Genomic DNA, 8,715 nt, shown 5'->3' with positions numbered 1-8,715 from the left:
TTCTCTCCTCTCCTGTCCTCTCCTCCCCTCCCCTCCCCTCCCCTCTCCTCTCCACTCCCCTCCCTTCCCCTCTCCTCTCTTCTCTCTTCCATTTGGAGGATGCCAGCCCTCACACCACCATCCTCTTCCCTAACATTCCTGCCTACTCAGGACTCTCATAGCATTTAACCACAGACACCTGAAGTCATGCCCTATCCTCCGACCCCAACATTATCAGCACAAAGTCCCAGGATGTGTAGAGGAACATCGCACACAAAGCTCAAGTCCCATCTACACCCCGCTTATACACAGTGCTTCTCTGGGGTCACCCCAGATCTGAAGACAGCAACTCCCTCTTGCCAGGGCTCCAGATACTCATGTACCACAGGCTACCCCAGCCACCAGCTGAGCCTGCTGCCCCCACCCAAAGCACACGGCCTCAGGACTCCTCTACCCTCCCGACACACACATTGTTTCTAATCTCCTCTGAGGCACTCCACTGCTCTTGATTGTGTGACTACCTGGTGTCCTACCTGGTGTCACTCGACCCTTGCTCACCAGAGTCCAAGATCGACACAGCGATCGTCAGGAGTGATTGATACAGGAGGGCAGCCCACACCATTCTTCTATGAAAAACCTCCCTACCAGGCCTTTGTCTCGCCAAGAGCCAAAGCTCAAATGAACTTCCCCCCAACTAACTCTAAGCCTGTTTTTTTTTTTTTTTCCTTTTTTCTTAAAAACAGAAAAAAATCTTTTTGGAGGTATAGTTTCAAATGTCAGGTGGCTTCATATTCACTATGTAGCTGAGGCTGGCCTTGAACTCAATCCTCCTGCCTTTGCCTCCCAAGAGCTGGGATTCCAAACATGCACAGGCATACCCATTTTCCTTCCTTCCTTCCTTCCTTCCTTCCTTCTTTCCTTCCTTCCTCTTCTCTTACATGTACTTAATTAATTAATCAATTAATTAATTTTATGTCGGTTATATGTATGTGTGCATGTCAGAGGACAACTTGGAAGTGTGTGGCAATCAGAGAACAACTTTTGGGTGTCAGTTCTCCTTCTACCCACTGAGCTGCTCCATGGTGACCTTTGAAACATTTATTTAACTTTCCTGAACCTTGATTTTCTCATTTGTAATGTGAGCAATGGAATACCCCAGCCTTTCACTCCACAATGTCTAGTCTCCCCGAATGGGCAGCACACCTGGCTGGCACCCCGGGGGGCAGCCTGGACACAGATCCCTCCTCCCTCCAGGGTCTATGCATCAAGGAGCCAGAGACAGGGCAGCGCAGTGACCCACATACACACTTATTTATAAAGCTCACATGTGGAGGTCAGAGGACTTGTGGAGGTCAGAGGATTTGCAGAAGTCAATTTTGTCCCTTGGCCATGTGGCTTCTGGGGACTGAACTCAAGCCATCATGCTTGGTGACATTCAGGGGGTGATCTCACCCCTGAATCATTTGCTGGTCTCAGGTTTCCCTTCCCTTTCAATTTTGTTCCATTTTGTTTTGTTTTGTTCCATTTTGTTTTGTTTTTTGAGACAGGGTTTCTCTCTTTAGTTTTGACTATCCTGCAGCTTGAGATGCAGACCAGACTGACCTGAACTCAATGCCATCCTCCTGCCTCTGCCTCCCAAGTGCTGGGACTAGAGGCCTGCGCCACTATGCTTAGCCTCCTTTGTCTCTGAGACATGATTTCACATGCTCCAGGCTGCCCTGGAGCTCACTGTGTAACTGAGGTTGACCTTAGACGTCTGACCTCCTGATCTCCTGAGGGCCACTGGCAGGTTTATTCAGTGCTGGGGGCGGGGGGAACCTGGGGCTCAGAACAAGGCTAGGGAGCAGGCTGTCAATGAGGCTGTATCCCATCCTCTTTCTGCACCAAGTACTCATTTAAATGCGCCAAAGGGACATAGAAGGGAAATAGTTCTCCTCTAATTTAAACATCAGAGCAGACACCAGGTTTCTCATGTATGTGCCCACAGGGGTCCATCCATTAGTCAGGAAATGGAAGCAGGTCCATGCCAGGGGGTTCTGAGATTATTCTGCACAATAGAGGGGGCACCCTGGCTTTGAAAAACGCCCTGGAGTCAGGGTAGGAGGGAGATGCAGGGGTGAAAAGGGTAGAAATCGGCTACTTAATTAATCAGAGCTCAGCTGAAGACTGCCCGCCAGGGGGTCTACTCTAAAGAACAGTAGAGGCCCAAAGCTGCAGCCAGGGTACCAGTGCAAGGTGCCACGATGGAGACAGAGAAGGCTCTCGCGACCTCCGCGCTCCTTCTGTCCTGCCTCTACTACCCTGTCTGTTGTTTGCTGCTGCAGAGTTCCCAGTGTGCAGGAGCTACATACAGGCTTAGCCTCACCTCCACCTCCTCTTCTAAAGTAGAAAGAGGGCTCAATATGCTGTCAGAAAACTGCACTTTGAAAGCATCGGATCGCCGGCCAGAAGAGATGGGAACACTTACCCAGCTTCTGGCTGAAGCCAAGTCTCTCTCACTGTACAGGCACATGTCGGGACAGAAGCCACTTAGGGTCACTGGAACCTGAAGAAGCAAAGAGGCAGTGCAGTTAGGAAGGTTAAAGCGGTTCTCAGGCCAGGCGCACACTGTGATAACTGTCAGGGTTCCTGAGGACATGCATCGCCACTGCCCTCCCCCCAGGAAGAATGCCCTCCCCTCTTCTCCTTTAAGGGGTTGCAGTCCCGGGTCTCCTTTAGCAACGACACATGGATACGGAGTGGTATCTCCAACAGAAATGCTAACTTTTCAGAAGACCCGAGTTGGTTCAGAGGCCGCGCAGGTGTGGCTCTGAGGACGCCAGGCTGAGCAGATCAGCCGGGTTCCTCACGAACCGGTTGGCTGGCCTGGGTGGCTGGTGGGTCAAGGACAGCAGGAACGTCACAGACAAGCTCCATGCTTTTTACAATTTTTATTTTTCCTGCAGATTAAGCCAGGTCTCCCACATGGGAGCCAAATACTCTCTCGACTGAGTTACATCCCCAGCCCTTTAAAGTTTTTTTTTTTGTATTAATCTGAGATAGGAGCTCACTAAGATGCCCAGATGACCTTGAACTTTTGGCCCTCCCACTTCAGCCTCCTGAGTAGCTAGAATCCCAGACAAAAGCCCACCACCCCCAGCTCTGTTCTATAATTTTATCATGGGTTAGCCCACCTAACTCCTATCTGGAAGAAAAGCCAAATGTGCGTGTCTAGAAGTTCCTCATGCCAGCTGGTGACGTGAAATAACCAAATTTACCTGGTATGGTATTATACATCTTTAATCTCGGACTTCAGAGGCAGAGGCAGAGGCAGGCAGATCTCTGTGAGTTCAAGACCAGCCTGGTCTACAAAGTGAGTTCCAGGCCAGGCAGGGCTGCATACTGTAACCCTGTCTTAAACAAACAAACAAACAAACAAACAAAAATCCTATCATACATGGGGGGGCAGCCTAGACTCGCAGAGACTTTGAATGGGCTTTTTATAAGATTCGGACTGCAGGACAAGCTGACCTTTGAGTTACAAACAGGAGATGGGGCAGGCGCATTGAGGCATTGAGGCCGCAGTCACATCTTAGGAGACTTGAGATGCCAGCTACAAACAAATGTCAAAACAGCATTTAAAAAAACCCTCATGATTTAAACATTGAAATGGAATGCTTTTCTCACACACTGCCGAAGCGTGGTGTAATTGTGCTATTTACTCAGACTGCTATAAAAACACCCCAAGCCCTGGAGAACCGGGAGCAGACAGCCCCACAGCAAGACATCCAAGAACATAAACCACAGAGATGGACACAGGGACTATGCCAAGGAGCAGCTGAACCCCAGGATTACTGTTGGCCAGCAATTCTTCCGACCCAGGACACGGACCAAGAAGGAAGAGTCAGGACCTATGCAGAAGCTCTGTCATCTGGAGACACTCCTGTGACCTCGTCTTTTGTCCCTCTCCTGTGAGGAAGCGCAGTGCTACGGATCTTTCCCCGCTTGAGTGGGGGATTGAACCCCGAGCCTGGAGCAAGCTAGGCAAGCAGTAGTCCACGGAGCTCCAGTGTGAGCTCTTTGTTTTACTCTTTGGCAAGAGTGTCACCGTGCAGCTCATGAAGCCTTGAGCTCCTCTGAAAGACCGGGTCGGTCTCAGACTCCTGCCGGGCACGACGGTTCAGGCCACTAAGCCCAGCTGCCCAGCCTAGAATGTGGAGGTAATAGAAGACCTTCCACTATCCTACTGCATCCATCTCTCAAATGCTAGGACTACAGGCTCACCAACCTTGGTACACCGGGGCTGACCTGGGAACTTGTGCGTGCATACCAGAGAAACGTTGTATCTACTGAGCTATGTCTCCAGCCTTCCTGCCTACATTGACTTAAATATTTTCTGACATTTATTTACGGATGAATTTATTTAGTGTGAGTGTGGGGGCGCTGTTGTGCTGTGAGTGTGGGGGTGAAAGGATAGTTTGTAGGAGTCCATTCTCTGCCACACTATGTGGATCGTGGAGATTAGACGCAGGTCACCAGGCTTGGTGGCTAGCGTCTTTGCCTGTGGAGCCATGACACCCTTCCTGTTGACTTCTAAAGGCACGGAGACCTTGCCTTCCATACCTTCTCCCATGATCTCTCAATGGTGGATATTCAATCAATTATTCTTTCTTTGTTCTCTTCTTTACTTAGTCCTAGGAACTGAACCCAAGGCCTTGTATACACTGGCCAAGTGTTCTAATACAGAAATGTAACCTCAGCTCCCAATACATTCTTTGTGTTAAACTGAGTTGTTAGAGGGTCCAGCCGAGTGTTCGTGGCTCACACCTGTAGTTCCAGCACTCGGGAGGCACACTTTCTACATCAGGAGGATGGCTTTGAGCCAGGCAGCTGGTGTTATAGTATGTCTCAGAGGAAGGGGTTGGAGGCATGATGTGGGGTTGGGGTGGGGGTTCTCCTTTGTGGAAGATATAATGATTTTTGCAACATTAGTGAGTCAGACAGGGCCAGGGAGCTAGCCTAAAGTGCTTGCCACCAACCCTGACTACATGAGTTTAATCCCCAGAACCCACTGGATAAAAGACCAGAACTGACTCTGCTATTTTTCTTCCGATCTCTGTGCATGTGTACCCCGGATACATTCACACACACACACCACTCAAACAAATGAATGAAAATAATTTTTAAAGCAAGTCAACATAAAAGGGAAAAAAATCTGGTTTGCTTATTGGTCCCATTTAAGGTGGTTCTGGCTAAGTTTCTTGGTTACTTCTCTGTAACCCTGTCAAGGTCACCTAGATCTAAGCAGGGGTCTGGCAGCTCTCCCGATCTGCAGTACCGCTCAGGCTGCTGGAACACAGGATCCCACTCTGACCGAAACCGGAAGTAACCAAGACATGACCACCCAACGCAGGCATTAGAGTCATACAGAGTGATAACACAGAGAAGCGTGACAATCTGATTTAAGCAAATGGGCTGACTCCTAGAGGATTGAAGCAATTCACCTCTGTACAGCTGAAGGTCATCAAGGCACGATAATGACAAGGAGCCATTTGAGAAGGAACAAGGACCTCTCTCGATACAAAAGTGAGCTGAGATTCCCAACACAAACGGCCACAGATTGAAATATCTTTCGATCCTTGAGAGAGAGTTTGACAGGATAAGAATGGCACCAAGGCCGTGGCTGATTCCTGCCCGAGTCGCATGTCTTTTGGTTGAGTGGGTTGGACAGAGGCCCTAGACTGGGGTATCAGCAAAGGCTAAGTTCAGGACCTGCTTGGACCATCCTCTAGAATGATAGACTTTTCTTGGGAATATTGCTAAATTTCCAGTAATCATTGGTGCACAAATGACATGTCAGATCAGCTCTAAGAAATGAGAACCGTGGTGAAATTCCCACAAATACACCACACTGCATCGCAAAAATAAAATGAGGGTGTGTTCAGGAGGTGACACAGATACCAAACTGCTCCAGGCACTTCTAAACAAATTTCTTCTTATTATTACTTGAAAGGAAAAAAAAATAGAAAACTATTGTCTGCCTCAATTCACAGGACCATGGAAAACTTGCCAGGCAGAGCTTGCCAGGCGGAGCGCCGGTTCCGTTTCCTTACCGTGTCCTTGGGAGCCACCTGCTGGACAAAGTCTGAATTACAGCACCAATAACCAGACAGCGAGCCGCCAGACCCAAGTGGCCCTGATTTTCCAGAATTGCAGAGGAGGAACTATAAAAGCAGCAGAATGGCTTCTCCCCTTGGCACATTGCCCAGTGACAGTTGTAAACCAGGGGCGCTGCAGAGGCGCTCAAAGGGAGTGAAGCGGAATTGTCTCATATTCACCCGGTTTTGCTAATGGTCCCTAGGATCCCAGGCCTGTGTCCCCTCCAGATCCCCAGTTTCTTTACCTTGTCCTATAGCACCATTGGGGCATCTGGTGGGTCCAGCGCTGATGATCTCATCTTTACTCCATATGCCAGGCTGAAACCTGTCCTAGGGGATCCCAGGTCAGCCCTGAGCCTTCCGTGTCCTTGGGAAAGTCACTCTTTTCAGTGCCAAGCTCAGCTCATGGTTTGAGTGGATAATTTCCAGAGACCTTCTGGCTTAGTCTAGAGTGTCTGCAAAGTTACTGTGCTTTGAGCCTCAGGGTTAAAGTTTAAGTATGTAAAAGAAATGACAAAGCTTGATCCTTTGTCAGATCTGCAGAAGACGGACAGTGGGGACTCTGCTGACCACAGACATGATAGAGTGCTGCAGGCCCTGGGTCCCATTAACAACTTAGTATCTTTTTCCCGTGACCCCTGCCTCTGCCTGAGTCCAGGGCGGGCGCTGCCTCTTCACAGGATAAACCTCCACCAGCATTGTGTTGCCAGGTGGAGCACAACCTCTCTTAGCTGTCAACTCCCGCTTATGCCCAAGCCTCTGGAGTGACCACTTGGTTCTGTCTGAAGGGTGAAGCTTTTCTCGAGAGCCACCTCACCCTGCGTCCTTGGCAGGGAGACACAGCCGCAATGCTGTCCTGTCCTGGGCTGAACAAGAAGGTTCCCCGTGTCAGTTCTGGGACAGCCACAGGCCTGAGCAGTCCCTAAAACTGATTACATCAGCACAGAGGCAGCAGGGTCTGCCGGCCCCACTACTTTGGCTATCTCAGTACCTTCACCCCAACTTCCCTCCTCTCTCCCTCCAGCACAATGCAGGCTTCAAGGGCAACCTGCGAGGGGGAGACCCTCAACCCAAAGCAGGAAAAGGGGGCAATACGTCTTCCAGTATGAAGTTGAGGATCCAGAGGGGAGCAGCCCCGGCCTCTGAATCGTCTCACAACTGTGAGCAGTCCTACGACAGTCAGCTCCAGGGTGTGCAGCATGCTGTGACTTCCCACTTTGCTTGGGAGACCAGGAATGGGCTCCCGAGTGACAATTTCAAACTATTTGCCTGAATAAAGACTTTCCCACCGTCTCCTGGGAAGAAGATGTTTCCTGGAGCTCTGGGGCTTCCTTCTCTGTTTCCAGGCCTTGCTTCCTGCCACTAAAGCCCATTTCCTTACCCAAGAGGGCCAGCAGCTCTGAACCCCACCCACATTCACTGGATTGCCTTCCCTCTGCAGAGGAAGCTGGACTTCACATCCAACTTCAACCTTCTGCCCACGGACTACATGCCGCAGGGCTCACGAACCTCTCCCCACCACTTCCAAACCTTTCTCGCCACAGACCGTCCCAGATATGCCAAAGGAGAACATTCAAGAATAGAATCCCAGTAGGTCCCTTCGCCTCACCTATCAGATACCTGAGTTGGAAACCCCATCCTTACCCCCGAAACAAGAAGGCAGCCTTGTTTTCCAAGCTGGAGTCTCAGAGCAGAAGATCCAAAGCTGGCGCGGGGGACACGGGTTCTCTGGTCCCAAGCCCTCCTAACCCTTCTGAGTGTCTCTGTCTTGTTCTCCACTGGAGTTTCCTCATAGCATGCCCCACACTTGGGTGTGCAGTCTCAAAGCAGCTGTGGAAATGGTCGGTCCGAGGATGCGCAAAGCCACTGGAGTTAACAGCCACCAGGCGCAGAACTGTTCATTTATCATCCTCCCGTCGCCAGGGAGGGTTGCCTCCTGCCCCCAGCCCTCGACTCCAGTGAAGTATTGTCTTCCAGAAAAGGTGGTCTAAATAAAGCCAGGGACTCACTCGCTGCACCAATCAGCGCCGCCGTCCGGTCGGGTCTACCCGGCGCGGGCTACGCGCAGCCGCCAGGAGGTGGCCGTCGGGACGCGGGTGCGGGCAGAGCACTGCGCCCGCCCTGAGCAGTGGTGCAGGGTCTCTGCATCGCCGCCGCTGCTGCAGCCCCGCAGCCGTCAGCACTGCTGACTTGGCCCAGGAGGGGAGGGCGGGGGTGGGGGGAGGAGGACCTGCGGTAGTCTGGGCTCCAACTGCCCCTGCGCAAGGAGCCTGGGAGAATCTAGCTTCAAGGGCTTGGCTGGCCAAGGCTAGGGTAGAAAAGCTGGAGACAAGGGCCTGAGTCAGCGCTGGTGCAGCTGAGGTGTCCCAGGAGTCAGTGCACAGGATAGATGGCTCCCTCTGCCCTGGGACCAGAGTGTACGGGCTACAGCATCTTACTGCACCCCACCACCACTACCACCACCACCACGCACCTGATTCAGGGAAACTGTGCTAGCCTCATTTCCCCTCATTAGCATTGCTGTACTATAATTCACTACTCTGAACATTCTGGATGATGCAGAGAGAGAGAGGAGAGAGAGAGAGAGAGAGAGAGAGAG

The sequence above is a fragment of the Mastomys coucha genome, unplaced genomic scaffold, assembly GCF_008632895.1.
Source record: "Mastomys coucha isolate ucsf_1 unplaced genomic scaffold, UCSF_Mcou_1 pScaffold18, whole genome shotgun sequence".
Taxonomy (NCBI): domain Eukaryota; kingdom Metazoa; phylum Chordata; class Mammalia; order Rodentia; family Muridae; genus Mastomys; species Mastomys coucha.
This window is presented reverse-complemented; position numbering follows the sequence as displayed.